Source organism: Gopherus flavomarginatus, unplaced genomic scaffold, assembly GCF_025201925.1.
Source record: "Gopherus flavomarginatus isolate rGopFla2 unplaced genomic scaffold, rGopFla2.mat.asm mat_scaffold_67_arrow_ctg1, whole genome shotgun sequence".
Taxonomy (NCBI): domain Eukaryota; kingdom Metazoa; phylum Chordata; order Testudines; family Testudinidae; genus Gopherus; species Gopherus flavomarginatus.
This window is the reverse complement of record NW_026115140.1, coordinates 686962-698166: the sequence shown is the minus strand read 5'-3', so window position 1 is coordinate 698166 and position 11205 is coordinate 686962. Positions and strand designations below refer to the sequence as shown.

Genomic DNA, 11205 nt, shown 5'->3' with positions numbered 1-11205 from the left:
CCCCCTCCCTTTCCTGTTGATAGCAGCCAAGGGAATGCTGGGAAATGTTCCTTCTCTGCTCTAAGGCAGGGTGCTGGTCAAGGAACTACAGCTCCCAGGGCCCTATGGGGTCTCAGCTCCCCTACTGAATATCGAGGCTGCCTTTCTGCAGAGGGGAGGATGTTACTGTTACAGGTCCCTTCAGAGCTTGGGCCTAGCACTATGGCACCATGTCAAATCCAGTACTGCTCCCAACTCTATCCAGCTCTGCTGCTGGCAGGATCCCTTCCCATTCTTTTTATTTCCTGTCTCCCCTCCAAGGAGAAACTCTGCATTGTTCCTGTGTGGGGAATTGAACTCAGGCTGTCTGGGTGAAAGCCAAGAAGCCTAACCACTAGACCACATGGGACTTCCATAACACGTTTACATGTTCATATTCAATAACACAATTAAACGTAGCCATTCAAAGTAGCCATTTAAAAGAAGCCATTCAAAAAACTTCAAAAACAGACTTCAAAGAGAAATTGCAGAGTTACAACTGATCTGCAAACTTAACACCATTAATTTGAGCTTGAAGAGGGACTGGGGGTGACTGGCTCACTACAAAAGCAATTTTCCCTCTCTTGGTATTGACACCTCCCTGTCAATTACTTGGAGAGAGCCACATCCACCCTGACTGAATTAGCCTTCAACACTGGTTCTCCCCTTGTATGGTAACTCCCTTTACATCATGTTCCAATATATATTTATGCCTCTATCTGCAATTTTCACTCCATGCATCTGAAGAAGAGGGCTTTTTACCCACGAATGCTTGTGTCCAAATAAATCTGTTAGTTCTTAAGGTGTCACCGGACTCCTCGTTGTTTTTGTGAAATAAAAGCAAAATGCACTCTAAGCTGATCTTAACCCTTTCAATGCCCTTACAAACTTAGATGCTTCTCACCACAGGCCAGCTGGTGGCTTTTCAGCCAGGCTCTCCCCTTTCGTCAGCGCTTCAGTTGCTTGGTGTGGGGGTGTCTGTAGATGTAGGTGGACGAGAGAGACAAAGCATGGCAAATGTCTCTGCTTTTATCATGTCCTTTCTTCCCTCTTGGCTTTGCTCCCCCTTCAGAGTCAGGTGAGCATCACTGCGTCTCTCCAAGCAAGTCTGAGCAATTCCCCTGGGGTGTCCTCTTGCAGGTAAGTGATTGCACTGTAGCTCCCTTGCTGAACAATGGCTGTTGATGGGTTGTTTGACACCCTGTCCGGGTGTTGGTTACTTTCCTTGCTGTTGTCACTGGGGAGCTAATATTTGGCTGACTCCCCCACCTTACAGCATAGTGATAACCACACTGCACAATTCTCATAACTTCATATGCATGAATGGTAAACATCTATGGGTAGAGAAATGACTTTCAGCAGATCATATCCTTTCCCCTGATACCTTACAAGGCATGCTCTGTATATAAGATCACGATTATATGAAAATGAGGAATATGGGGGTTACAGCACACTCCCCCAAAGGTACAGAATGTCACACTGAGATTCTATTTTCATTTGTTATGTAACAGCATTAAAGAGATCCAGTGACTGACCAATGGCATTTTCAAGTGCTAAAATGGCAAGCGCTGTTGGTCTCTCATTGGCCATCAGCGACTGAAGATACGGTTTAATGAGCCAGAGCTTCAAGGCGAGGGTGGCTCTGTCCACTGCCTTCCGTTGCGCTGCTGGGCACCAAGTCCCTGGCGGTCAATATGTGAAGCTGGGAGAAGAGAGTGGGGTGGCAAGCGGTGGTAGAACTTTTGCCACCAGGGTCTAGCTGTCTAACTTCCTCTTCGTACTGCTGGGCCCCCGTTGCCTTCAGGTAACACAGGAACTAAGGCAGGAATAGGGTGAGGAAGCAAGTAAAGCCGAGCAAGGAAGGCAAAAGTTAATCTTATCTTCATGGGCAGCTCGCAATGACGTCCTTTTTCTGTGCCACAGCTGACAACAACATCCCAGACAGAAAAGTAACAGGCCAAAAAGAAACCTAGCAGCTGCTGAAACAGTTCAGCTGGGAGCGTGCTAGACTAACAGGCTCTTCTATCCTCCTTTATGCACGGGCGGGATGTTTTCTGAGAGTGCAGCAGTTCCTTTAACTGCCACGAGTCCCTCATTTCAGGCTATGCAGCAGGAAAAGACAGCATGGGCTTCTGCACCGAGTTGGCCCACCTGACCTTTCATTCTTCTCTTGCTCTTTGTCAGCAAGGAGAAGAAAAAGAAGCTCTCCCTCAAGCTGGAGTCACATGGGCGAGGTAAGGACGACTTCCTGAGTGCTGGCTCCAGTCCTCTGCCCTGCCAGCTGACCTATCGAGGGGCTACCACCACATTCTCTAGATTTGTCCATCAGTCTGTGCCAGAGTGAGCAACAACCCAGTAGGTGGAGTTTCTGTAGTGTAGTGGTTATCACATTTGCCTAACACGCAAAATGTCCCTGGTTCAAAACCAGGCAGAAACATGCTGGCTTCCTTTTCCCAGATCCCCTTGTTATTCAGAAAGGGCACTCCTCCTATTGGCCTGTCCCTGGGATAACTCCAACCCCTGCATGACAGAGGATGCTGACAGCAGTGGAGAAAGCACCTTGGTGTCAGGCTGGAGAACCTAGAGTAGTTAGGCCAGTCACCATTTGGAGGCTTGTGGCTTGGCCACCTCTGCTGTTGGAGGTTGGCCTATAGAGGCTCTCACTTCCTGCTGGGCTCCTTTGCGTGACTGGCCAAAGGAGGAAGTGAGGCAGGAATGGGGCAATAGAGGAAAGTTGAGCTGAGGAAGGCAGGGAAGAAGCTGTGCGGCTAAGTGGGGTTAGTAGAGCACCACCCTTCATTCTGCAAAGCCTGGGGAGGTGTGGTTGGCTGCTGGGAGGTAGAATCCTGTGCCTGCCTCTTGGCTTCCCAGGAGTGGCTACTTGCAGCCCAGGAGAAGAAGGGAGGTTCTGGGTGAAAGGAAAACAAGCAAAGCTGAGTCCAAGTGGAGAATGGCGGCTCCTTTATGGCCAACCTGGGGGCATGACTGATGGTTTTAGAGGTGGAGGCTGGGCTGGCTGTGAGCAACTGGGATCCAGGAAACCCCCACCTGCCCTTCTGAGGGCTGAACCCATGGAGGTGCGGTTGGCTGCTGAGAGACAGACCCCTGTGGCTGCCTGTTGGCATCCCAGGGATGGCTACTTGCAGCCCAGGAGAAGCGGGGTTCTGGGGGGAAGGAAAAGCAGCAATGGTGAGGCTGAGTGGGCTCCTTTCTGGCCGAGATGGTGGACTGTGGTGAGTCTGGGAGTTGCCTGTAAGCCATAAAAGGACGTAGTGCAGTGAAAACTGCTGCTCCATTCTGGCCGACCTGGGGGCGCCACGGATGACTTGGGAGTGGGGGCAGGGCGCTGGCTGTGAGCAAATGGGATCCAGGAAGCCCCAGCCTGCCCCTCCAGGGGCCGAGTCTTCTTCTCTCCTGCCATGGGGAGCCCGACCTTAAGCCTGCCCAGCATGTGCAGCAGCTCGAGCATTAAGCCTTTCTGTGTGCATAACTGAACTATGCCCTAGTGTAATAAGGTGTAAAGTTTAGATTGTGAATTTATCTTTAATTTCCATGGTAATTTACTTTGATCTTTTATTCCTACCACTTATAATCCTTAAAACTCCATCTTTCTGTAGTTAATAAATCTGTTTTATGCTCTACTTAAACTGGTGTATTTTGCTTGAAGTTCTTGGGAAATCTCAGCTCCATTACAAGGCTGGTTCATGTACTATTCACAGTGAGGGAGGGGTGGACCCTGTGTAATAAACTCACACTGATCAGGCTTCTGATTAAGGCAAGATGGTATGATCCAGGGGTGCAAGGCTGCAGAGCTGTAGGGGGGGCGACTTTCTATCATTAGTGTTATGAGTGGCTGCAGAAGCATTCATGTAATTCAGTTGGCTGTGTCCCTACCTACGGATGTCTGTGTAAGTGCAATATCTGCCAGAGATTCACAGCTTGTCTCAGCATCACATGTGTGAGAGGGAGCCCAGGTGGTGGGACAAAGGGCTCAGGGGTCCCACTGTTCAGTTGCATCCCAAAGATCCCATCACAGACTTTCAACAACCACAGCGGGTGCTCACTGAGAAAGAGAGAGAGATGCCAAAATAGTGATATCCAGTGCCAGCAGACATCAAACTATCAGAAATTCTGTGAACAGAGAAGACCCTGCTAGTGGAAAATGGCTTGTGAGGTATCATTAGAAAACGCATAACCTACTGCATATTATCCTCCTGTTAAAATGTGTAGTAACACTGTATGTAAAATTGTGAGATTTTACAGTATGATATTACTGAAAAAGTTACAGTTCTGGGGAACACCCACAGACCAGTTCCTCAGAGACAGCAAGGCAAACAGCTGGTCAAACAGTCATTCTCCTGCAGGGGGAAGGTGTGAAGACATTAAGGGCTGGTCTACACTACGGGGGGAAATCGATCTTAGATACGCAAATTCAGCTACGTGAATAACGTAACTGAAGTCGAATATCTAAGATCGGATTACTCACCCATCCTCACCGCGCGGGATCGATGTCCGCGGCTCCCCCTGTCAAATCAGCAACTCTGTTGGGGTTGGTGTTGTTCCGGAATCGATATAAGCGCGTTCGGGGATCGATATATGGTGTCTAGATGAGACGCCATATATAGATCCCCGAGCAATCGTTTTTAACCCGCCGATACAGTGGGTAGTCTAGATGTAGCCTTACATTCCATCACAGGGACCTATTGAGGCTGTTGTGGAAAACGACCACAGGATTAATATTTGAATCAGCTCAGCCTGAGGCTCTTTTCTTGGTTACAAGCACGCAGGGGGCGACAGCTATTGGAATACTGTTCCTGAGCTAAAAATCACACAAGCCTTTTACAGCTTAAAACCACAAACAATGACACATACGTTGCACGTTAATTTTCTTATTTGGAATATACTGCAAAATATGATGCAGGTCAAAAGCAAGCTGAACAATCAGTTTTCCATATTTGGCCTTTCCTGTTATTTTTATTACACCTGGTGATATGGGAGCAAGACTCTCCATGTCTCAAGAAATGTCACTACCAACCTAGGCCATTTTCACATGCTGTGGTGCAATCCAGATCGGCGAGGAGTTGTGTCATCTGTAATCCTGGGTGAGATTCAGTGTTCTGCTGCTGGAGCTCCCCTGTCTGGATACTCCCAGCCAGCGTTCAAGGACGCACTGAGTGTCTGTATGATAAGTAACCCTGGACTGGCAGCTCTGACTCCAGCCGCCTGCTTGTTACACCCCAAGCACATTCTGGTTTGGGTAGAGAAGGCTCAGGGTTTGAGAGAAGGCTGGGGGTAGGAAGCTTCTGTTCATTATGCTGGACCTAACCCCAGTTTTACTAGAGTAAAGAGGAGATATTTGACATTGTGTGATGCTGCTCCTGTGCTCTGTTCCCAAAGTGTTCTGCAGCAGAGGAGGGTCTCTGGTAGTATGTATGTTACTGGCCTATTGGGGTGATGCTGAAACAGGACAGGGTACAGATGGCATTGTGGGGGTGGCATGAACCTTCACTCTTCATTTCCCCTTCCAAGAACAGAAGGGACAGGAATCCTTACCCAGCAAGACCATCGTCTCATAGTTCCCCTGCATGACATCTCTGTAGAGGGCTCTCTGAGTGGGGTCCAGCAGAGTCCCCTCTTCCCTGGAGAAATACACAGCCACCTCCTCGAAGGTCACCGGCCCCTGAAAGAGCAGGAGTCCAATACTCAGTACCTGCTGACCCACTCACAACCCCACTATTCACGGAACAGCAGCACCAGGGAAATGGAAGCTCCGGGAGGCACATGTTAACAGAGTCCCACCCCACCTTGCTTACAGCAGCCAGGAGGCATCAGAGGGTAGAAAGAGAGAACCTTTGTGTCTCCCATCTGACAGACAGAAGCAGGGTCTTCACATTTATCACATAGCTACTAGCCAGAGCTTAATATAGGAGATGGGGCTGTCTCTGGACCCTGATAGTGGCTCCCTGGTAGGAATCCAAGCACTCTCCAAATAAAATATATGGAAGAAAGGGAAGTCAATCATAAAGAATAGAAGTTAGAAGGTCAGAATTGTAGTGCCCATTAACAAAGGTTTAGAGAAAATAGAGCCTATCAAACTAACGGGATATCCTTATTGGATGAGATCAAAAGTTTGGTTGCAGCTAATAGTATTGATGTAATATACCTAAACTTCCGTAAGGGACATGACTTGATTAGCACAATATTTTTACTAAAAAAAACTAGAATGATACAAAATAAACACGGCATACATTAAATAGATTAAAAACTCTGATAGTAAATGGGGAACCATGATCGAGTGGATTTCTTTCTAGCAGGTTCCTGCAGGGATTGGTTCTTGGCCCTGTGCTATTTAACATTCTTATCCATGACTTAGAAGAGAGTACAAAATCATCACTGATAAAGTTTACAGTTGCCACAAAGATTGGGGTTGGTGGTAATTAATGAAATGTCAGTAGATTCAGGCTCCATCGCTGAGAGTCTGGGAAGTTGTCCAAGCCCTGGCTGGAGGGTTATTTCCTGTTCCACAAAGAGGGGAAGTTCCATTCCCAACTCCTGTGCCTTGAAATTAGGACCTATCTGACACTACACCCTCATATTCATCATAGTGGTATGATTATAATATGATTAGGACATAATTATGATCTATTTTGTAGAAGATGCATCATGTGTGGTGTCACTGGAAAAGTTCTGATTTGCTGAATATGATTATCCTATTTGTGTGCACATATCATGTTCGTATCTGAAGTTATGGATATTGACTCTGTATCTGTATTTCAAATGTGCTTACTCTGGGTAACACCCACAATGAGCCTTTCAGGTACAACAATGAAGAAGCCAGACAGTGCTGATGGCTCAACAAAGACAATGGACTGTGGAAGAGCTTAGCCTTCCTGTGAATGTTTCAGCCAGCCTATGAGTCATGGCTACTATGACTCAGCAGGGCCTGTGACCAGACCACATGACACTAAACTCCATTTTAGTAGCTGTATTTTTCCACAAACTGGACTAGGAACTGAGTTTGGAACAAAAGGTTCCCACCATATGGAAAAGCTACATAAGGTGGGGTGTGACATCATCTCTTGGCCTCATTCTCCACACAAGAGAACTTCTGGAAACACCTGAGAAACAAAAACGGATGTGGGGGAAGTGCTGCTCCCAGGATCAAGAGATTTCTAGTTTGTGTATGGAAACTTGGGGGACTGCTTGTACCATCAGTCAGGGTGAGAAATTGCTAATTCAAATTCTATCCATCTAGTATGTTAGGCTTAGTCTGAGTTTTGGTTATTTGCTAAATAATCTGCTTTGATCTGTTTGTTATCACTTATAATCACTTAATCTATCTTTCTGCAGTTAATAAACTTGTTTGATGCTTTATCTTAACCAGCGTATTTTGAGTGAAGTGTCTGGGGAAAATCTCAGCTTGTTGTGCACATCTGTCCCATATCGAGGGGAAGGGGAACTACATTAATGAGCTTGTATTATAGAGATCCCTGTGCACTATAAGATGGTATCATTCTGGATTTATACTACAGCAAGTGTGCAAGGTTGGGGAGTGGGAAATTGGCTCTTGTCTTCTATCTGTCCTTGAGTGGCTTAGGTAACGCACTCAGGTAGCTTAGTTGGCTGCATGGCGCCACCTGCTGTTGTGTTGGGTGATAACAGGCCCTGGAGAGGCTGGCGAAATCTCCAGCAAAGCAGTGTGAGAAGGGCTAGCCCAGCGTGAGGGTTAGAGGACACAGCAGTTCCCAGAAGCTCCACAAACTGCCTCCTGGGGGTGACAACCCATCACGCCCTACACTACACAAGTCTCAGCAGGTTTGTCACATGCTGTCCCCTCCCTTTCTCCACCCGAGATATTTCCTGCTTCCCACCACCTCTAGCAATTCCCACCCTCTTATGCATTTACTGCTCCTCAACCTCCAAGCAGAGCCCGCCACCCTGATAATCTCTTACCTGAGCCAGCTCCATTGCAGCCATTTCCTTGCCCCTGGGAGGACGAGATGATCTGCAGCGAAACATGGATGTTATTCTCTGGCCTGCCGGGGTGAAAAGTGCAAGGTGTGAGAATTCAGACTAGGCTTTTGTCCATTCCCCAAGCCGATTCCCCCCAGCTTTTCCCCTGCTAATGCACATTCTAGGTTCTAGCACACTGTGAAGCACAGAGTGACCTTATTCCAGTACAGGCCTAGCCCCCTCCCACCAGGGTGTAACCCTCTGACACATGGGGAAACCCTCCCAGTAACAGTCTCTCTCTTACACGTATCAAGTTTGCGGACAACACCAAGCTGGGAGGGGTTGTAAGTGCTTTGGAGGATTGGATTAAAATTCAAAATGATCTGGACAAACGGGAGAAATGATCTGAAGTAAATAGGATCAAATTCAGTAGAGACAAGTGCAAAGTACTCCACGTTGGAAGGAACAATCGGAGGCCAGAGAAGAGCAGAAACAAAGGAGTCACTTTGGGGGATTCTCCCTGTCATTGTCCCCAAGGCAGCTGTCTCAGGTTTACAAAGGTGTTTCATGTTCCAGCCTTTGTACAGTCTCTCCTGGGAGTGCCCCTTTCATGGACTGGGCCTAGTTTTAGTTGTTGGTAGTTAACAATCTTGGTTTATTGTTCATCTAACCAGTATGTGTGGATTGAAGTGTGCTGGAAACTCTGTTTGGGATAACAAGCTGGTGCATGTCATTTTCCGCTGATGAAATGACAGACTTCATATGAGCTTGGGTCGTTCAGTAGCATGCTAGACAGTGCAAGATGCACATTTCTGGGGGAAAGTTGGGCACTTGAGAATTTGCTGGTTTTCTCCTGAGGTGTAATTCATGAGTGGCTGTCTAGCAGCACTCAATACTGTGTAGCTGGGAGTGAGTTACATGCTGCAGACTGTGTGTTAATTGGCCAAGAGGGGCTGTTCTCGCGGGAAAACAGTGGAAAAGGCACCCCATGCTGGAGGACTGAGGTACAGCTATTTAACAGTCCAGATTGTACTCTGGGTAACATCACAGACACTCATTATGACAGAGCCTCTTACAACACAGAGAAAGTAAATCCATGTCCCAGAAATCGAAGACTCCAGACAGAGGGCAAGTGTCTCTGACACTGCTTCTTGCTGACAGAGAGGTTCAGCGACAGTGCGAGAATCCTGGGGAAGCTGGGAACAGGAAGCATGGGCTGGCGGGTTTCGGTGGAGAAAGGGAACAGGAAGGGCAGGGATATTACTGAATCCAGGATCTTAGCAGTACTAGATGACAGGATAGCACATAGAGCAGCCCATTGGAAAACACAATCCCAACTATACATACAAAATGATGGGGTCTAAATTAGTTGTTTCCACTCAAGAGAGTGATTTTGAAGTCACTATGGATAGTTCTCTGAAAACATCCACTCAATGTGCAGCAGCAGTGAAAAAAAGTGAACAATGTAGGAAATAATTAAGAAAGTGATAGATATGACAGAATATCTCATAGATCATATTTGTAAAAACAGCAAATAAATCCATGATACACCCACATCTTGAATACTGCATGCACATGTCACCCCATCTCAAAAATAGAAATATTGGAATTGGAAAAGGTTCAGAAAAGGGCAAGAAAAATGATTAGGGGTATGGGACAGTTATGCCAGACCTAACCCCCAGTTTCACTTGAGCAAACAGGAGATATTTGACACTGTGCAATACGGCTCCTGTGCTCTGTTCCCAAAGTGTTCTGCAGCAGAGGAGGGTCTCTGGTATTATGTGTGTCACTGGCCTATTGGGGTGATGCTGAAACAGGACAGGGTACAGATGGCATTGTGGGGGTGGCGTGAACCTTCACTCTTCATTTCCCCTTCCAAGAACAGAAGGGACAGGAACCCTTACCCAGCGAGGTCACAGTCTCATAGTTCTCCTGCATGACATCCCAGTAGAGGGCTCTCTGAGTGGGGTCCAGCAGAGCCCACTCTTCCCTGGTGAAATACATAGCCATCTCCTTGAAGGTCACCAGCGCCTGAAAGAGTAAGAGTCCAACACTAAGGACTTGCTGCCCCACTATTTGTGGCAGAGAAGAGTGAATCAAATGGAAGCTCTGGGTGGATCATAGTCAGGAGAGTCCCACCTCGACCTGGCTCAGAGTATCCAGCAAATGCCAGGGTGAGGCGATGAAGAGAGAGCCCCTTATCTCTCCCAGCATATCCATCACCCCCCTACTAGCCACTGACTGATACAGGAGATGGAGCCCCTAGCAGGGTCCAGGGAGAGCTCGCTGGTAGGATGCCCAACACCCTCCTCATTGTGAGGAGTGGGATATGAGGGGAGAGGCAGCTCCAATAAGCCTGACTCATGGGTGTCCCCTTTATATCTCACAGCAGCTGATGGTTAATGAGGTCAGGCTCCAGCACTAGGAGTCTGGTCAGTTTGACTAGCTCCATGTAGGTGGGTTATTTTCTCTCTTCACAAATTAGGGCATTTCCACCTCCAAACCTCCTGGGTCTGTTCCTAGAATCTAGGCCACTTAGTAAATAACTCCCAGCAGGTCTGCCACACCCTGGCCTCCTCCTTTCCCCACGCTGTGAATTTCCTGCCCCGCTCCAACCTCCAAACCAGACTCTGCAAACCTTCCCACCTCTGGTGTATTTGCTCTCCCTTTCCTCCAGCAGGAACCCACCAGCAACCCCCCGATAATCTCTACCTGGACTGACTCCACTGCAGCCATTTCTCTTCCCTGTCCCACGCCAGGCTGGGATGAGCTGGAGCAAAACATTCTGCAGCCTGTCTGGGGGAGAAGGGCAGCTGTGGGCGTTTCAGAACCGGTTTTAGTTAATTTCACATCACAATTCCCCCAGGCCCTTTCCCTGCAGACAGACACCCTAGATTCTGTCATGCTGGGAAATGCTCAATCTGTTTATTACAATTTAGACCTGTCCCCTCCTGCCAGGCTAAGTCCACAGACACATTTTTAACCTCCCTTCTCTCTCCCCTCACCCCTTCTCTGAACACAAGGCTAGAAAAGAGCAGAACCAAAGGAGTCACTGTGGGGGATTCCCTCAGACACTGACCCCACGGCAGCCACACCCGAGCAGGGGGAATATGGAGTCAGGAGCTGGCTTTTGCTCTGTCTGATCTTTGTTTTGTTCACTGGAAAGTGGTTCTGCCCCAGGATGCAGCAATACATGTGTCTGGGTGGACTAGAGAGCTGGAAATCTCTCCCCCA

General features: G+C 47.9%; 1 non-coding gene across 1 annotated transcript; it reads left to right on the top strand.

Moving 5' to 3' along the window:
• The first annotated feature begins 2382 nt into the window (after window positions 1–2382).
• TRNAV-AAC (transfer RNA valine (anticodon AAC)) lies at window positions 2383–2455 on the top strand. The gene has a single exon. It is a non-coding gene; the product is annotated as a tRNA-Val (tRNA).
• The last annotated feature ends 8750 nt before the right edge of the window (window positions 2456–11205 follow it).